Consider the following 22,245-nt stretch of genomic DNA (forward strand, 5'->3'; position numbering starts at 1 on the left):
CACTGGGGTACAGTTCCACACACACTGACTCTCACTGGGGTACGGGACCCACACACATTGACTCTCACTGGGGTACAGATCCACACACACTGACTCTCACTGGGGTACGGGTCCCACACACACCGACTCTCACTGGGGTACGGGTCCCACACACACTGACTCTCACTGGGGTATGGATTCCACACACACTGACTCTCACTGGGGTACGGGACCCACACACATTGACTCTCACTGGGGTATGGATTCCACACACACTGACTCTCACTGGGGCATGGGTTCCACACACACTGACTCTCACTGGGGTATGGATTCCACACACACTGACTCTCACTGGGTTACGGGTCCCACACACACTGACTCTCACTGGGGTACAGGTCCCACACACACTGACTCTCACTGGAGAACAGGTCCCACACACACTGGCTCTCACTGGGGTACGGTCCCACACACACTGACTCTCACTGGGGTACGGGTCCCACACACAGTGACTCTCACTGGGGCACGGGTTCCACACACACTGACTCTCACTGGGGTACGGGACCCACACACATTGACTCTCACTGGGGTACAGTTCCACACACACTGACTCTCACTGGGGTACGGGTCCCACACACACCGACTCTCACTGGGGTACGGGTTCCACACACACTGATTCTCACTGACGTACGGGACCCACACACACTGACTCTCACTGGGGTACAGTTCGACACACACTGACTCTCACTGGGGCACCTGTTCCACACACACTGACTCTCACTGGGGTACAGTTCGACACACACTGACTCTCACTGGGGTACGGGTTCCACACACATTGACTCTCACTGGGGTACGGGATCCACACACATTGACTCTCACTGGGGTACAGGTCCCACACACACTGACTCTCACTGGGGTACGGGTTCCACACACATTGACTCTCACTGGGGTATAGTTCCACACACACTGACTCTCACTGGGGTACGGGTTCCACACACACCGACTCTCACTGGGGTACGGGTCCCACACACACTGACTCTCACTGGGGTACAGTTCGACACACACTGACTCTCACTGGGGTACGGGTTCCACACACACTGACTCTCACTGGGGTACAGTCCCACACACACTGACTCTCACTGGAGTACAGTCCCACACACACCGACTCTTACTGGGGTACGGGTTCCACACACACCGACTCTCACTGCGGTACGGGTCCCACACACACTGACCCTCACTGGGGTATGGGTTCCACCCACACTGACTCTCACTGGGGTACGGGTTCCACACGCACTGACTCTCACTGGGGTACGGTTCCACACACACTGACTCTCACTGGGGTACGGGTCCCACACACACTGACTCTCACTGGGGTATGGATTCCACACACACACTGACTCTCACTGGGGTATAGTTCCACACACACTAACTCTCACTGGGGTACGGGTTCCACACACACTGACTCTCACTGGGATACAGCTCCACACACACTGACTCTCACTGGGGCACCTGTTCCACACACACTGACTCTCACGGGGGTACGGGTCCCACACACACTGACTCTCACTGGGGTCCGGGTTCCACACACACTGACTCTCACTGGGATACAGTTCTACACACACAGACTCTCACTGGGGTACGGGTCCCACACACACTGACTCTCACTGGGGTACGGGTCCCACACACACTGACTCCCACTGGGGTACGGGTCCCACACACACTGACTCTCACTGGGGTCCGGGTTCCACACACACTGACTCTCACTGGGATACAGTTCTACACACACAGACTCTCACTGGGGTACGGGTCCCACACACACTGACTCTCACTGGGGTACGGGTCCCACACACACAGACTCTCACTGGGGTACAGGTCCCACACACACTGACTCTTACTGTGGTACGGGTTCCACACACACTGACTCTCGCTGGGGTCCGGGTTCCACACACACTGACTCTCACTGGGGTACGGGTCCCACACACACCGACTCTTACTGGGGTACGGGTTCCACACACACTGACGCTCACTGGGGTACGGGTTCCACACACATTGACTCTCACTGGGGTACGGGTCCCACACACTGACTCTCACAGGGGGACGGGTCCCACACACACTGACTCTCACTGGGGTACGGGTCCCACACACACTGACTCTCACTGGGGTCCGGGTTCCACACACACTGACTCTCACTGGGATACAGTTCCACACACACTGACTCTCACTGGGGTACGGGTCCCACACACACTGACTCTCACTGGGGTACGGGTCCCACACACACAGACTCTCACTGGGGTACGGGTCCCACACACACTGACTCTTACTGTGGTACGGGTTCCACACACACTGACTCTCGCTGGGGTCCGGGTTCCACACACACTGACTCTCACTGGGGTACGGGTCCCACACACACCGACTCTTACTGGGGTACGGGTTCCACACACACTGACGCTCACTGGGGTACGGGTTCCACACACATTGACTCTCACTGGGGTACGGGTCCCACACACTGACTCTCACAGGGGGACGGGTCCCACACACACTGACTCTCACTGGGGTACGGGTCCCACACACACTGACTCTCACTGGGGTCCGGGTTCCACACACACTGACTCTCACTGGGATACAGTTCCACACACACTGACTCTCACTGGGGTCCGGGTTCCACACACACTGACTCTCACTGGGGTACAGTTCCACACACTGACTCTCACTGGGGTACAGTCCCACACACACCGACTCTTACTGGGGTACGGGTTCCACACACACTGACTCTCACTGGGGTACGGGTTCCACACACACTGACTCTCACTGGGGTACGGGTTCCACACACACTGACTCTCACTGGGGTACGGGTTCCACACACATTGACTCTCACTGGGGTATAGTTCCACACACACTAACTCTCACTGGGGTACAGTTCCACACACACTGACTCTCACTGGGGTACGGGTCCCACACACACTGACTCTCACTGGGGTCCGGGTTCCACACACACTGACTCTCACTGGGATACAGTTCCACACACACTGACTCTCACTGGGGTCCGGGTTCCACACACACTGACTCTCACTGGGGTACGGGTTCCACACACACTGACTCTCACTGGGGTACGGGTTCCACACACATTGACTCTCACTGGGGTATAGTTCCACACACACTAACTCTCACTGGGGTACGGGTTCCACACACACTGACTCTCACTGGGATACAGCTCCACACACACTGACTCTCACTGGGGCACCTGTTCCACACACACTGACTCTCACGGGGGTACGGGTCCCACACACACTGACTCTCACTGGGGTCCGGGTTCCACACACACTGACTCTCACTGGGATACAGTTCTACACACACAGACTCTCACTGGGGTACGGGTCCCACACACACTGACTCTCACTGGGGTACGGGTCCCACACACACTGACTCCCACTGGGGTACGGGTCCCACACACACTGACTCTCACTGGGGTCCGGGTTCCACACACACTGACTCTCACTGGGATACAGTTCCACACACACTGACTCTCAACGGGGTACGGGTTCCACACACACTGACTCTTACTGTGGTACGGGTTCCACACACACTGACTCTCACTGGGGTACGGGTCCCACACACACCGACTCTTACTGGGGTACGGGTTCCACACACACCGACTCTCACTGGGGTACGGGTTCCACACACATTGACTCTCACTGGGGTACGGGTCCCACACACTGACTCTCACAGGGGGACGGGTCCCACACACACTGACTCTCACTGGGGTACGGGTCCCACACACACTGACTCTCACTGGGGTCCGGGTTCCACACACACTGACTCTCACTGGGATACAGTTCCACACACACTGACTCTCACTGGGGTACGGGTCCCACACACACTGACTCTCACTGGGGTCCGGGTTCCACACACACTGACTCTCACTGGGATACAGTTCCACACACACTGACTCTCACTGGGGTCCGGGTTCCACACACACTGACTCTCACTGGGGTACGGGTTCCACACACACTGACTCTCACTGGGGTACGGGTTCCACACACATTGACTCTCACTGGGGTATAGTTCCACACACACTAACTCTCACTGGGGTACGGGTTCCACACACACTGACTCTCACTGGGATACAGCTCCACACACACTGACTCTCACTGGGGCACCTGTTCCACACACACTGACTCTCACGGGGGTACGGGTCCCACACACACTGACTCTCACTGGGGTCCGGGTTCCACACACACTGACTCTCACTGGGATACAGTTCTACACACACAGACTCTCACTGGGGTACGGGTCCCACACACACTGACTCTCACTGGGGTACGGGTCCCACACACACTGACTCCCACTGGGGTACGGGTCCCACACACACTGACTCTCACTGGGGTCCGGGTTCCACACACACTGACTCTCACTGGGATACAGTTCCACACACACTGACTCTCAACGGGGTACGGGTTCCACACACATTGACTCTCACTGGGGTATAGTTCCACACACACTAACTCTCACTGGGGTACGGGTTCCACACACACTGACTCTCACTGGGATACAGCTCCACACACACTGACTCTCACTGGGGCACCTGTTCCACACACACTGACTCTCACTGGGGTACGGGTTCCACACACATTGACTCTCACTGGGGTATAGTTCGACACACACTGACTCTCACTGGGGTACGGGTTCCACACAGACCGACTCTCACTGGGGTACGGGTCCCACACACACTGACTCTCACTGGGGTACAGTTCGACACACACTGACTCTCACTGGGGTACGGGTTCCACACACACTGACTCTCACTGGGGTACAGATCCACACACACTGACTCTCACTGGGGTACGGGTTCCACACACACTGACTGTCACTGGGGTACAGGACCCACACACACTGACTCTCACTGGGGTATGGATTCCACACACACACTGACTCTCACTGGGATACAGTTCCACACACACTGACTCTCACTGGGGTACGGGACCCACACACATTGACTCTCACTGGGGTATGGATTCCACACACACTGACTCCCACTGGGGCACGGGTTCCACACACACTGACTCTCACTGGGGTATGGATTCCACACACACTGACTCTCACTGGGTTACGGGTCCCACACACACTGACTCTCACTGGGGTACAGGTCCCACACACACTGACTCTCACTGGGGAACAGGTCCCACACACACTGACTCTCACTGGGGTACGGGTCCCACACACACTGACTCTCACTGGGGTACGGGTCCCACACACATTGACTCTCACTGGGGTACGGGTTCCACACACACTGACTCTCACTGGGGTACGGGTCCCAGACACAACGAATCTCACTGGGGTACGGGTCCCACACACACTGACTCTCACTGGGGTATGGATTCCACACACACTGACTCTCACTGGGGTACGGGACCCACACACATTGACTCTCACTGGGGTATGGATTCCACACACACTGACTCTCACTGGGGGATGGATTCCACACACATTGACTCTCACTGGGGTACAGTTCCACACACACTGACTCTCACTGGGGTACGGGACCCACACACATTGACTCTCACTGGGGTACAGATCCACACACACTGACTCTCACTGGGGTACGGGTCCCACACACACCGACTCTCACTGGGGTACGGGTCCCACACACACTGACTCTCACTGGGGTATGGATTCCACACACACTGACTCTCACTGGGGTACGGGACCCACACACATTGACTCTCACTGGGGTATGGATTCCACACACACTGACTCTCACTGGGGCATGGGTTCCACACACACTGACTCTCACTGGGGTATGGATTCCACACACACTGACTCTCACTGGGTTACGGGTCCCACACACACTGACTCTCACTGGGGTACAGGTCCCACACACACTGACTCTCACTGGAGAACAGGTCCCACACACACTGGCTCTCACTGGGGTACGGTCCCACACACACTGACTCTCACTGGGGTACGGGTCCCACACACAGTGACTCTCACTGGGGTACGGGTTCCACACACACTGACTCTCACTGGGGTACGGGACCCACACACATTGACTCTCACTGGGGTACAGTTCCACACACACTGACTCTCACTGGGGTACGGGTCCCACACACACCGACTCTCACTGGGGTACGGGTTCCACACACACTGATTCTCACTGACGTACGGGACCCACACACACTGACTCTCACTGGGGTACAGTTCGACACACACTGACTCTCACTGGGGCACCTGTTCCACACACACTGACTCTCACTGGGGTACAGTTCGACACACACTGACTCTCACTGGGGTACGGGTTCCACACACATTGACTCTCACTGGGGTACGGGATCCACACACATTGACTCTCACTGGGGTACAGGTCCCACACACACTGACTCTCACTGGGGTACGGGTTCCACACACATTGACTCTCACTGGGGTATAGTTCCACACACACTGACTCTCACTGGGGTACGGGTTCCACACACACCGACTCTCACTGGGGTACGGGTCCCACACACACTGACTCTCACTGGGGTACAGTTCGACACACACTGACTCTCACTGGGGTACGGGTTCCACACACACTGACTCTCACTGGGGTACAGTCCCACACACACTGACTCTCACTGGAGTACAGTCCCACACACACCGACTCTTACTGGGGTACGGGTTCCACACACACCGACTCTCACTGCGGTACGGGTCCCACACACACTGACCCTCACTGGGGTATGGGTTCCACACACACTGACTCTCACTGGGGTACGGGTTCCACACGCACTGACTCTCACTGGGGTACGGTTCCACACACACTGACTCTCACTGGGGTACGGGTCCCACACACACTGACTCTCACTGGGGTATGGATTCCACACACACACTGACTCTCACTGGGGTATAGTTCCACACACACTAACTCTCACTGGGGTACGGGTTCCACACACACTGACTCTCACTGGGATACAGCTCCACACACACTGACTCTCACTGGGGCACCTGTTCCACACACACTGACTCTCACGGGGGTACGGGTCCCACACACACTGACTCTCACTGGGGTCCGGGTTCCACACACACTGACTCTCACTGGGATACAGTTCTACACACACAGACTCTCACTGGGGTACGGGTCCCACACACACTGACTCTCACTGGGGTACGGGTCCCACACACACTGACTCCCACTGGGGTACGGGTCCCACACACACTGACTCTCACTGGGGTCCGGGTTCCACACACACTGACTCTCACTGGGATACAGTTCTACACACACAGACTCTCACTGGGGTACGGGTCCCACACACACTGACTCTCACTGGGGTACGGGTCCCACACACACAGACTCTCACTGGGGTACGGGTCCCACACACACTGACTCTTACTGTGGTACGGGTTCCACACACACTGACTCTCGCTGGGGTCCGGGTTCCACACACACTGACTCTCACTGTGGTACGGGTTCCACACACACTGACTCTCGCTGGGGTACGGGTTCCACACACACTGACTCTCACTGGGGTACGGGTTCCACACACACTGACGCTCACTGGGGTACGGGTTCCACACACATTGACTCTCACTGGGGTACGGGTCCCACACACTGACTCTCACAGGGGGACGGGTCCCACACACACTGACTCTCACTGGGGTACGGGTCCCACACACACTGACTCTCACTGGGGTCCGGGTTCCACACACACTGACTCTCACTGGGATACAGTTCCACACACACTGACTCTCACTGGGGTACGGGTCCCACACACACTGACTCTCACTGGGGTACGGGTCCCACACACACAGACTCTCACTGGGGTACGGGTCCCACACACACTGACTCTTACTGTGGTACGGGTTCCACACACACTGACTCTCGCTGGGGTCCGGGTTCCACACACACTGACTCTCACTGGGGTACGGGTCCCACACACACCGACTCTTACTGGGGTACGGGTTCCACACACACTGACGCTCACTGGGGTACGGGTTCCACACACATTGACTCTCACTGGGGTACGGGTCCCACACACTGACTCTCACAGGGGGACGGGTCCCACACACACTGACTCTCACTGGGGTACGGGTCCCACACACACTGACTCTCACTGGGGTCCGGGTTCCACACACACTGACTCTCACTGGGATACAGTTCCACACACACTGACTCTCACTGGGGTCCGGGTTCCACACACACTGACTCTCACTGGGGTACAGTTCCACACACTGACTCTCACTGGGGTACAGTCCCACACACACCGACTCTTACTGGGGTACGGGTTCCACACACACTGACTCTCACTGGGGTACGGGTTCCACACACACTGACTCTCACTGGGGTACGGGTTCCACACACACTGACTCTCACTGGGGTACGGGTTCCACACACATTGACTCTCACTGGGGTATAGTTCCACACACACTAACTCTCACTGGGGTACGGGTTCCACACACACTGACTCTCACTGGGATACAGCTCCACACACACTGACTCTCACTGGGGCACCTGTTCCACACACACTGACTCTCACTGGGGTACGGGTTCCACACACATTGACTCTCACTGGGGTACGGGTTCCACACACATTGACTCTCACTGGGGTACAGGTCCCACACACACTGACTCTCACTGGGGTACGGGTCCCACACACACTGACTCTCACTGGGGTACAGTTCGACACACACTGACTCTCACTGGGGTACGGGTTCCACACACACTGACTCTCACTGGGGTACAGATCCACACACACTGACTCTCACTGGGGTACGGGTTCCACACACACTGACTGTCACTGGGGTACAGGACCCACACACACTGACTCTCACTGGGGTATGGATTCCACACACACACTGACTCTCACTGGGGTATGGATTCCACACACACTGACTCTCACTGGGGTATGGATTCCACACACATTGACTCTCACTGGGGTACAGTTCCACAGACACTGACTCTCACTGGGATACAGTTCCACACACACTGACTGTCACTGGGGTACGGGACCCACACACATTGACTCTCACTGGGGTATGGATTCCACACACACTGACTCTCACTGGGGCACGGGTTCCACACACACTGACTCTCACTGGGGTATGGATTCCACACACACTGACTCTCACTGGGTTACGGGTCCCACACACACTGACTCTCACTGGGGTACAGGTCCCACACACACTGACTCTCACTGGGGAACAGGTCCCACACACACTGACTCTCACTGGGGTACGGGTCCCACACACACTGACTCTCACTGGGGTACGGGTCCCACACACATTGACTCTCACTGGGGTACGGGTTCCACACACACTGACTCTCACTGGGGTACGGGTCCCACACACACCGAATCTCACTGGGGTACGGGTCCCACACACACTGACTCTCACTGGGGTATGGATTCCACACACACTGACTCTCACTGGGGTACGGGACCCACACACATTGAGTCTCACTGGGGTATGGATTCCACACACACTGACTCTCACTGGGGTACGGGTTCCACACACACTGACTGTCACTGGGGTATGGATTCCACACACACACTGACTCTCACTGGGGTATGGATTCCACACACACTGACTCTCACTGGGGTATGGATTCCACATACATTGACTCTCACTGGGGTACAGTTCCACACACACTGACTCTCACTGGGGTACGGGACCCACACACATTGACTCTCACTGGGGTACAGATCCACACACACTGACTCTCACTGGGGTACGGGTCCCACACACACCGACTCTCACTGGGGTACGGGTCCCACACACACTGACTCTCACTGGGGTATGGATTCCACACACACTGACTCTCACTGGGGTACGGGACCCACACACATTGACTCTCACAGGGGGACGGGTCCCACACACACTGACTCTCACTGGGGTACGGGTCCCACACACACTGACTCTCACTGGGGTCCGGGTTCCACACACTCTGACTCTCACTGGGATACAGTTCCACACACACTGACTCTCACTGGGGTCCGGGTTCCACACACACTGACTCTCACTGGGGTACAGTTCCACACACTGACTCTCACTGGGGTACAGTCCCACACACACCGACTCTTACTGGGGTACGGGTTCCACACACACTGACTCTCACTGGGGTACGGGTTCCACACACACTGACTCTCACTGGGGTACGGGTTCCACACACACTGACTCTCACTGGGGTACGGGTTCCACACACATTGACTCTTACTGGGGTATAGTTCCACACACACTAACTCTCACTGGGGTACAGTTCCACACACACTGACTCTCACTGGGGTACGGGTCCCACACACACTGACTCTCACTGGGGTCCGGGTTCCACACACACTGACTCTCACTGGGATACAGTTCCACACACACTGACTCTCACTGGGGTCCGGGTTCCACACACACTGACTCTCACTGGGGTACGGGTTCCACACACACTGACTCTCACTGGGGTACGGGTTCCACACACATTGACTCTCACTGGGGTATAGTTCCACACACACTAACTCTCACTGGGGTACGGGTTCCACACACACTGACTCTCACTGGGATACAGCTCCACACACACTGACTCTCACTGGGGCACCTGTTCCACACACACTGACTCTCACGGGGGTACGGGTCCCACACACACTGACTCTCACTGGGGTCCGGGTTCCACACACACTGACTCTCACTGGGATACAGTTCTACACACACAGACTCTCACTGGGGTACGGGTCCCACACACACTGACTCTCACTGGGGTACGGGTCCCACACACACTGACTCCCACTGGGGTACGGGTCCCACACACACTGACTCTCACTGGGGTCCGGGTTCCACACACACTGACTCTCACTGGGATACAGTTCCACACACACTGACTCTCAACGGGGTACGGGTTCCACACACACTGACTCTTACTGTGGTACGGGTTCCACACACACTGACTCTCACTGGGGTACGGGTCCCACACACACCGACTCTTACTGGGGTACGGGTTCCACACACACCGACTCTCACTGGGGTACGGGTTCCACACACATTGACTCTCACTGGGGTACGGGTCCCACACACTGACTCTCACAGGGGGACGGGTCCCACACACACTGACTCTCACTGGGGTACGGGTCCCACACACACTGACTCTCACTGGGGTCCGGGTTCCACACACACTGACTCTCACTGGGATACAGTTCCACACACACTGACTCTCACTGGGGTCCGGGTTCCACACACACTGACTCTCACCGGGGTACAGTTCCACACACTGACTCTCACTGGGGTACAGTCCCACACACACCGACTCTTACTGGGGTACGGGTTCCACACACACTGACTCTCACTGGGGTACGGGTTCCACACACACTGACTCTCACTGGGGTACGGGTTCCACACACACTGACTCTCACTGGGGTACGGGTTCCACACACATTGACTCTCACTGGGGTATAGTTCCACACACACTAACTCTCACTGGGGTACGGGTTCCACACACACTGACTCTCACTGGGATACAGCTCCACACACACTGACTCTCACTGGGGCACCTGTTCCACACACACTGACTCTCACTGGGGTACGGGTTCCACACACATTGACTCTCACTGGGGTATAGTTCGACACACACTGACTCTCACTGGGGTACGGGTTCCACACACACCGACTCTCACTGGGGTACGGGTCCCACACACACTGACTCTCACTGGGGTACAGTTCGACACACACTGACTCTCACTGGGGTACGGGTTCCACACACACTGACTCTCACTGGGGTACAGATCCACACACACTGACTCTCACTGGGGTACGGGTTCCACACACACTGACTGTCACTGGGGTACAGGACCCACACACACTGACTCTCACTGGGGTATGGATTCCACACACACACTGACTCTCACTGGGATACAGTTCCACACACACTGACTCTCACTGGGGTACGGGACCCACACACATTGACTCTCACTGGGGTATGGATTCCACACACACTGACTCCCACTGGGGCACGGGTTCCACACACACTGACTCTCACTGGGGTATGGATTCCACACACACTGACTCTCACTGGGTTACGGGTCCCACACACACTGACTCTCACTGGGGTACAGGTCCCACACACACTGACTCTCACTGGGGAACAGGTCCCACACACACTGACTCTCACTGGGGTACGGGTCCCACACACACTGACTCTCACTGGGGTACGGGTCCCACACACATTGACTCTCACTGGGGTACGGGTTCCACACACACTGACTCTCACTGGGGTACGGGTCCCAGACACAACGAATCTCACTGGGGTACGGGTCCCACACACACTGACTCTCACTGGGGTATGGATTCCACACACACTGACTCTCACTGGGGTACGGGACCCACACACATTGACTCTCACTGGGGTATGGATTCCACACACACTGACTCTCACTGGGGTATGGATTCCACACACATTGACTCTCACTGGGGTACAGTTCCACACACACTGACTCTCACTGGGGTACGGGACCCACACACATTGACTCTCACTGGGGTACAGATCCACACACACTGACTCTCACTGGGGTACGGGTCCCACACACACCGACTCTCACTGGGGTACGGGTCCCACACACACTGACTCTCACTGGGGTATGGATTCCACACACACTGACTCTCACTGGGGTACGGGACCCACACACATTGACTCTCACTGGGGTATGGATTCCACACACACTGACTCTCACTGGGGCATGGGTTCCACACACACTGACTCTCACTGGGGTATGGATTCCACACACACTGACTCTCACTGGGTTACGGGTCCCACACACACTGACTCTCACTGGGGTACAGGTCCCACACACACTGACTCTCACTGGAGAACAGGTCCCACACACACTGGCTCTCACTGGGGTACGGTCCCACACACACTGACTCTCACTGGGGTACGGGTCCCACACACAGTGACTCTCACTGGGGTACGGGTTCCACACACACTGACTCTCACTGGGGTACGGGATCCACACACATTGACTCTCACTGGGGTACAGTTCCACACACACTGACTCTCACTGGGGTACGGGTCCCACACACACCGACTCTCACTGGGGTACGGGTTCCACACACACTGATTCTCACTGACGTACGGGACCCACACACACTGACTCTCACTGGGGTACAGTTCGACACACACTGACTCTCACTGGGGCACCTGTTCCACACACACTGACTCTCACTGGGGTACAGTTCGACACACACTGACTCTCACTGGGGTACGGGTTCCACACACATTGACTCTCACTGGGGTACGGGATCCACACACATTGACTCTCACTGGGGTACAGGTCCCACACACACTGACTCTCACTGGGGTACGGGTTCCACACACATTGACTCTCACTGGGGTATAGTTCCACACACACTGACTCTCACTGGGGTACGGGTTCCACACACACCGACTCTCACTGGGGTACGGGTCCCACACACACTGACTCTCACTGGGGTACAGTTCGACACACACTGACTCTCACTGGGGTACGGGTTCCACACACACTGACTCTCACTGGGGTACAGTCCCACACACACTGACTCTCACTGGAGTACAGTCCCACACACACCGACTCTTACTGGGGTACGGGTTCCACACACACCGACTCTCACTGCGGTACGGGTCCCACACACACTGACCCTCACTGGGGTATGGGTTCCACACACACTGACTCTCACTGGGGTACGGGTTCCACACGCACTGACTCTCACTGGGGTACGGTTCCACACACACTGACTCTCACTGGGGTACGGGTCCCACACACACTGACTCTCACTGGGGTATGGATTCCACACACACACTGACTCTCACTGGGGTATAGTTCCACACACACTAACTCTCACTGGGGTACGGGTTCCACACACACTGACTCTCACTGGGATACAGCTCCACACACACTGACTCTCACTGGGGCACCTGTTCCACACACACTGACTCTCACGGGGGTACGGGTCCCACACACACTGACTCTCACTGGGGTCCGGGTTCCACACACACTGACTCTCACTGGGATACAGTTCTACACACACAGACTCTCACTGGGGTACGGGTCCCACACACACTGACTCTCACTGGGGTACGGGTCCCACACACACTGACTCCCACTGGGGTACGGGTCCCACACACACTGACTCTCACTGGGGTCCGGGTTCCACACACACTGACTCTCACTGGGATACAGTTCTACACACACAGACTCTCACTGGGGTACGGGTCCCACACACACTGACTCTTACTGTGGTACGGGTTCCACACACACTGACTCTCGCTGGGGTCCGGGTTCCACACACACTGACTCTCACTGGGGTACGGGTCCCACACACACCGACTCTTACTGGGGTACGGGTTCCACACACACTGACGCTCACTGGGGTACGGGTTCCACACACATTGACTCTCACTGGGGTACGGGTCCCACACACTGACTCTCACAGGGGGACGGGTCCCACACACACTGACTCTCACTGGGGTACGGGTCCCACACACACTGACTCTCACTGGGGTCCGGGTTCCACACACACTGACTCTCACTGGGATACAGTTCCACACACACTGACTCTCACTGGGGTACGGGTCCCACACACACTGACTCTCACTGGGGTACGGGTCCCACACACACAGACTCTCACTGGGGTACGGGTCCCACACACACTGACTCTTACTGTGGTACGGGTTCCACACACACTGACTCTCGCTGGGGTCCGGGTTCCACACACACTGACTCTCACTGGGGTACGGGTCCCACACACACCGACTCTTACTGGGGTACGGGTTCCACACACACTGACGCTCACTGGGGTACGGGTTCCACACACATTGACTCTCACTGGGGTACGGGTCCCACACACTGACTCTCACAGGGGGACGGGTCCCACACACACTGACTCTCACTGGGGTACGGGTCCCACACACACTGACTCTCACTGGGGTCCGGGTTCCACACACACTGACTCTCACTGGGATACAGTTCCACACACACTGACTCTCACTGGGGTCCGGGTTCCACACACACTGACTCTCACTGGGGTACAGTTCCACACACTGACTCTCACTGGGGTACAGTCCCACACACACCGACTCTTACTGGGGTACGGGTTCCACACACACTGACTCTCACTGGGGTACGGGTTCCACACACACTGACTCTCACTGGGGTACGGGTTCCACACACACTGACTCTCACTGGGGTACGGGTTCCACACACATTGACTCTCACTGGGGTATAGTTCCACACACACTAACTCTCACTGGGGTACGGGTTCCACACACACTGACTCTCACTGGGATACAGCTCCACACACACTGACTCTCACTGGGGCACCTGTTCCACACACACTGACTCTCACTGGGGTACGGGTTCCACACACATTGACTCTCACTGGGGTACGGGTTCCACACACATTGACTCTCACTGGGGTGCAGGTCCCACACACACTGACTCTCACTGGGGTACGGGTTCCACACACATTGACTCTCACTGGGGTATAGTTCCACACACACTGACTCTCACTGGGGTACGGGTTCCACACACACCGACTCTCACTGGGGTACGGGTCCCACACACACTGACTCTCACTGGGGTACAGTTCGACACACACTGACTCTCACTGGGGTACGGGTTCCACACACACTGACTCTCACTGGGGTACAGATCCACACACACTGACTCTCACTGGGGTACGGGTTCCACACACACTGACTGTCACTGGGGTACAGGACCCACACACACTGACTCTCACTGGGGTATGGATTCCACACACACACTGACTCTCACTGGGGTATGGATTCCACACACACTGACTCTCACTGGGGTATGGATTCCACACACATTGACTCTCACTGGGGTACAGTTCCACAGACACTGACTCTCACTGGGATACAGTTCCACACACACTGACTGTCACTGGGGTACGGGACCCACACACATTGACTCTCACTGGGGTATGGATTCCACACACACTGACTCTCACTGGGGCACGGGTTCCACACACACTGACTCTCACTGGGGTATGGATTCCACACACACTGACTCTCACTGGGTTACGGGTCCCACACACACTGACTCTCACTGGGGTACAGGTCCCACACACACTGACTCTCACTGGGGAACAGGTCCCACACACACTGACTCTCACTGGGGTACGGGTCCCACACACACTGACTCTCACTGGGGTACGGGTCCCACACACATTGACTCTCACTGGGGTACGGGTTCCACACACACTGACTCTCACTGGGGTACGGGTCCCACACACACCGAATCTCACTGGGGTACGGGTCCCACACACACTGACTCTCACTGGGGTATGGATTCCACACACACTGACTCTCACTGGGGTACGGGACCCACACACATTGAGTCTCACTGGGGTATGGATTCCACACACACTGACTCTCACTGGGGTACGGGTTCCACACACACTGACTGTCACTGGGGTATGGATTCCACACACACACTGACTCTCACTGGGGTATGGATTCCACACACACTGACTCTCACTGGGGTATGGATTCCACATACATTGACTCTCACTGGGGTACAGTTCCACACACACTGACTCTCACTGGGGTACGGGACCCACACACATTGACTCTCACTGGGGTACAGATCCACACACACTGACTCTCACTGGGGTACGGGTCCCACACACACCGACTCTCACTGGGGTACGGGTCCCACACACACTGACTCTCACTGGGGTATGGATTCCACACACACTGACTCTCACTGGGGTACGGGACCCACACACATTGACTCTCACTGGGGTATGGATTCCACACACACTGACTCTCACTGGGGCATGGGTTCCACACACACTGACTCTCACTGGGGTATGGATTCCACACACACTGACTCTCACTGGGGTATGGATTCCACACACATTGACTCTCACTGGGGTACAGTTCCACACACACTGACTCTCACTGGGGTACGGGACCCACACACATTGACTCTCACTGGGGTACAGATCCACACACACTGACTCTCACTGGGGTACGGGTCCCACACACACCGACTCTCACTGGGGTACGGGTCCCACACACACTGACTCTCACTGGGGTATGGATTCCACACACACTGACTCTCACTGGGGTACGGGACCCACACACATTGACTCTCACTGGGGTATGGATTCCACACACACTGACTCTCACTGGGGCATGGGTTCCACACACACTGACTCTCACTGGGGTATGGATTCCACACACACTGACTCTCACTGGGTTACGGGTCCCACACACACTGACTCTCACTGGGGTACAGGCCCCACACACACTGACTCTCACTGGAGAACAGGTCCCACACACACTGGCTCTCACTGGGGTACGGTCCCACACACACTGACTCTCACTGGGGTACGGGTCCCACACACAGTGACTCTCACTGGGGTACGGGTTCCACACACACTGACTCTCACTGGGGTACGGGACCCACACACATTGACTCTCACTGGGGTACAGTTCCACACACACTGACTCTCACTGGGGTACGGGTCCCACACACACCGACTCTCACTGGGGTACGGGTTCCACACACACTGATTCTCACTGACGTACGGGACCCACACACACTGACTCTCACTGGGGTACAGTTCGACACACACTGACTCTCACTGGGGCACCTGTTCCACACACACTGACTCTCACTGGGGTACAGTTCGACACACACTGACTCTCACTGGGGTACGGGTTCCACACACATTGACTCTCACTGGGGTACGGGATCCACACACATTGACTCTCACTGGGGTACAGGTCCCACACACACTGACTCTCACTGGGGTACGGGTTCCACACACATTGACTCTCACTGGGGTATAGTTCCACACACACTGACTCTCACTGGGGTACGGGTTCCACACAAACCGACTCTCACTGGGGTACGGGTCCCACACACACTGACTCTCACTGGGGTACAGTTCGACACACACTGACTCTCACTGGGGTACGGGTTCCACACACACTGACTCTCACTGGGGTACAGTCCCACACACACTGACTCTGACTGGAGTACAGTCCCACACACACCGACTCTTACTGGGGTACGGGTTCCACACACACCGACTCTCACTGCGGTACGGGTCCCACACACACTGACCCTCACTGGGGTATGGGTTCCACACACACTGACTCTCACTGGGGTACGGGTTCCACACACACTGACTCTCACTGGGGTACGGTTCCACACACACAGACTCTCACTGGGGTACGGGTCCCACACACACTGACTCTCACTGGGGTATGGATTCCACACACACACTGACTCTCACTGGGATACAGTTCCACACACACTGACTCTCACTGGGGTACGGGTTCCACACACACTGACTGTCACTGGGGTACAGGTCCCACACACCCTGACTCTCACTGGGGTATGGATTCCACACACACACTGACTCTCACTGGGGTATGGATTCCACACACACTGACTCTCACTGGGGTATGGATTCCACACACATTGACTCTCACTGGGGTACAGTTCCACACACACTGACTCTCACTGGGATACAGTTCCACACACACTGACTCTCACTGGGGTACGGGTCCCACACACACTGACTCTCACTGGGGTACGGGTCCCACACACACTGACTCTCACTGGGGTATGGATTCCACACACACACTGACTCTCACTGGGATACAGTTCCACACACACTGACTCTCACTGGGGTACAGTTCCACACACACTGACTCTCACTGGGGTACGGGTTCCACACACACTGACTGTCACTGGGGTACAGGTCCCACACACACTGACTCTCACTGGGGTATGGATTCCACACACACACTGACTCTCACTGGGGTATGGATTCCACACACACTGACTCTCACTGGGGTATGGATTCCACACACATTGACTCTCACTGGGGTACAGTTCCACACACACTGACTCTCACTGGGATACAGTTCCACACACACTGACTCTCACTGGGGTACGGGACCCACACACATTGACTCTCACTGGGGTATGGATTCCACACACACTGACTCTCACTGGGGCACGGGTTCCACACACACTGACTCTCACTGGGGTATGGATTCCACACACACTGACTCTCACTGGGTTACGGGTCCCACACACACTGACTCTCACTGGGGTACAGGTCCCACACACACTGACTCTCACTGGGGAACAGTTCCACACACACTGACTCTCACTGGGGTACGGGTTCCACACACACTGACTCTCACTGGGGTACGGGTCCCACACACACCGAATCTCACTGGGGTACGGGTCCCACACACACTGACTCTCACTGGGGTATGGATGCCACACACACTGACTCTCACTGGGGTACGGGACCCACACACATTGACTCTCACTGGGGTATGGATTCCACACACTCTGACTCTCACTGGGGTACGGGTTCCACACACACTGACTGTCACTGGGGTATGGATTCCACACACACTGACTCTCACTGGGGTATGGATTCCACACACATTGACTCTCACTGGGATACAGTTCCACACACACTGACTCTCACTGGGGTACGGGACCCACACACATTGACTCTCACTGGGGTACAGATCCACACACACTGACTCTCACTGGGGTACGGGTCTCACACACACCGACTCTCACTGGGGTACGGGTCCCACACACACTGACTCTCACTGGGGTATGGATTCCACACACACTGACTCTCACTGGGGTACGGGACCCACACACATTGACTCTCACTGGGGTATGGATTACACACACACTGACTCTCACTGGGGCATGGGTTCCACACACACTGACTCTCACTGGGGTATGGATTCCACAGACACTGACTCTCATTGGGTTACGGGTCCCACACACACTGACTCTCACTGGGGTACAGGTCCCACACACACTGACTCTCACTGGGGAACAGGTCCCACACACACTGACTCTCACTGGGGTACGGTCCCACACACACTGACTCTCACTGGGGTACGGGTCCCACACACACTGACTCTCACTGGGGTACGGGTTCCACACACACTGACTCTCACTGGGGTACGGGACCCACACACATTGACTCTCACTGGGGTACAGTTCCACACACACTGACTCTCACTGGGGTACGGGTCCCACACACACCGACTCTCACTGGGGTACGGGTCCCACACACACTGACTCTCACTGGGGTATGGATTCCACACACACTGACTCTCACTGAGGTACGGGACCCACACACATTGACTCTCACTGGGGTATGGATTCCTCACACACTGACTCTCACTGGGTTACGGGTTCTACACACATTGACTCTCACTGGGGTACAGGTCCCACACACACTGACTCTCACTGGGGTACGGGTTCCACACACATTGACTCTCACTGATGTATAGTTCCACACACACTGACTCTCACTGGGGTACGGGTTCCACACATACCGACTGTCACTGGGGTACGCGTCCCACACACACTGACTCTCACTGGGGTACAGTTCGACACACACTGACTCTCACTGGGGAACGGGTTCCACACACACTGACTCTCACTGGGGTACAGTCCCACACACACTGACTCTCACTGGAGTACAGTCCCACACACACCGACTCTTACTGGGGTACGGGTTCCACACACACCGACTCTCACTGCGGTACGGGTCCCACACACACTGACTCTCACTGGGGTATGGGTTCCACACACACTGACTCTCACTGGGGTACGGGTTCCACACACACTGACTCTCACTGGGGTACAGGTTCCACACACACTGACTCTCACTGGGGTACGGGTCCCACACACACTGACACTCACTGGTGTATGGGTTCACCACACACTGACTCTCACTGGGGTACGGGTTCCACACACACTGACTCTCACTGGGATACAGTTCCACACACACTGACTCTCACTGGGGTACAGTTCCACACACACTGACTCTCACTGGGGTACGGGTTCCACACACACTGACTCTCACTGGGGTATGGATTCCACACACATTGACTCTCACTGGGGGACAGTTCCACACACACTGACTCTCACTGGGATACAGTTCCACACACACTGACTCTCACTGGGGTACGGGACCCACACACATTGACTCTCACTGGGGTACATTCCACACACACTGACTCTCACTGGGGTACGGGTCCCACACACACCGACTCTCTTTGGGGTACGGGTCCCACACACACTGACTCTCACTGGGGTATGGATTCCACACACACTGACTCTCACTGGGGTACGGGACCCACACACATTGACTCTCACTGGGGTATGGATTCCACACACACTGACTCTCACTGGGGCACGGGTTCCACACACACTGACTCTCACTGGGGTATGGATTCCACACACACTGACTCTCACTGGGTTACGGGTCCCACACACACTGACTCTCACTGGGGTACAGGTCCCACACACACTGACTCTCACTGGGGAACAGGTCCCACACACACTGACTCCCACCGGGGGACGGGTCCCACACACACTGACTCTCACTGGGGTACGGGTCCCACACACACTGACTCTCACTGGGGTACGGGTTCCACACACACTGACTCACACTGGGGTACGGGACCCACACACTTTGACTCTCACTGGGGTACAGTTCCACACACACTGACTCTCACTGGGGTACGGGACCCACACACATTGACTCTCACTGGGGTACGGGTCCCACACACACTGACTCTCACTGGGGTATGGGTCCCACTCACACTGACTCTCACTGGGGTACGGGTTCCACACACACTGACTCTCACTGGGGTACGGGTTCCACACACACTGACTCTCACTGGGGTACGGGTCCCACACACATTGACTCTCACTGGGGTACGGGTCCCACACACACTGACTCTCACTGGGGTATGGGTCCCACTCACACTGACTCTCACTGGGGTACGGGTTCCACACACACTGACTCTCACTGGGGAACGGGTTCCACACACACTGACTCTCACTGGGGTACGGGTCCCACACACACTGACTCTCACTGGGGTACAGTTCGACACACACTAACTCTCACTGGGGTACGGGTTCCACGCACACTGACTCTCACTGGGGTACAGTCCCACACACACTGACTCTCACTGGGGTATAGGTTCCACACACACTGACTCTCACTGGGGTACGGGTTCCACACACACTGACTCTCACTGGTGTACAGGTTCCACACACACTGACTCTCACTGGGGTACGGGTTCCACACACACCGACTCTCACTGCGGTACGGGTCCCACACACATTGACACTCACTGCTGTATGGGTTCCACACACACTGACTCTCACTGGGGTACGGGTTCCACACACCCTGACTCTCACTGGGGTACAGGTTCCACACACACTGACTCTCACTGGGGTACGGGTTCCA

General features: G+C 56.5%; 1 long non-coding RNA gene across 1 annotated transcript in view; it reads right to left on the reverse strand.

Moving 5' to 3' along the window:
- LOC140403128 (uncharacterized) overlaps positions 1–22,245 on the reverse strand; it is a 437,756-nt gene that overhangs the window by 177,695 nt on the left and 237,816 nt on the right. The window lies entirely within an intron of this gene.

This window comes from Scyliorhinus torazame, chromosome 27, assembly GCF_047496885.1.
Source record: "Scyliorhinus torazame isolate Kashiwa2021f chromosome 27, sScyTor2.1, whole genome shotgun sequence".
Classification (NCBI taxonomy): domain Eukaryota; kingdom Metazoa; phylum Chordata; class Chondrichthyes; order Carcharhiniformes; family Scyliorhinidae; genus Scyliorhinus; species Scyliorhinus torazame.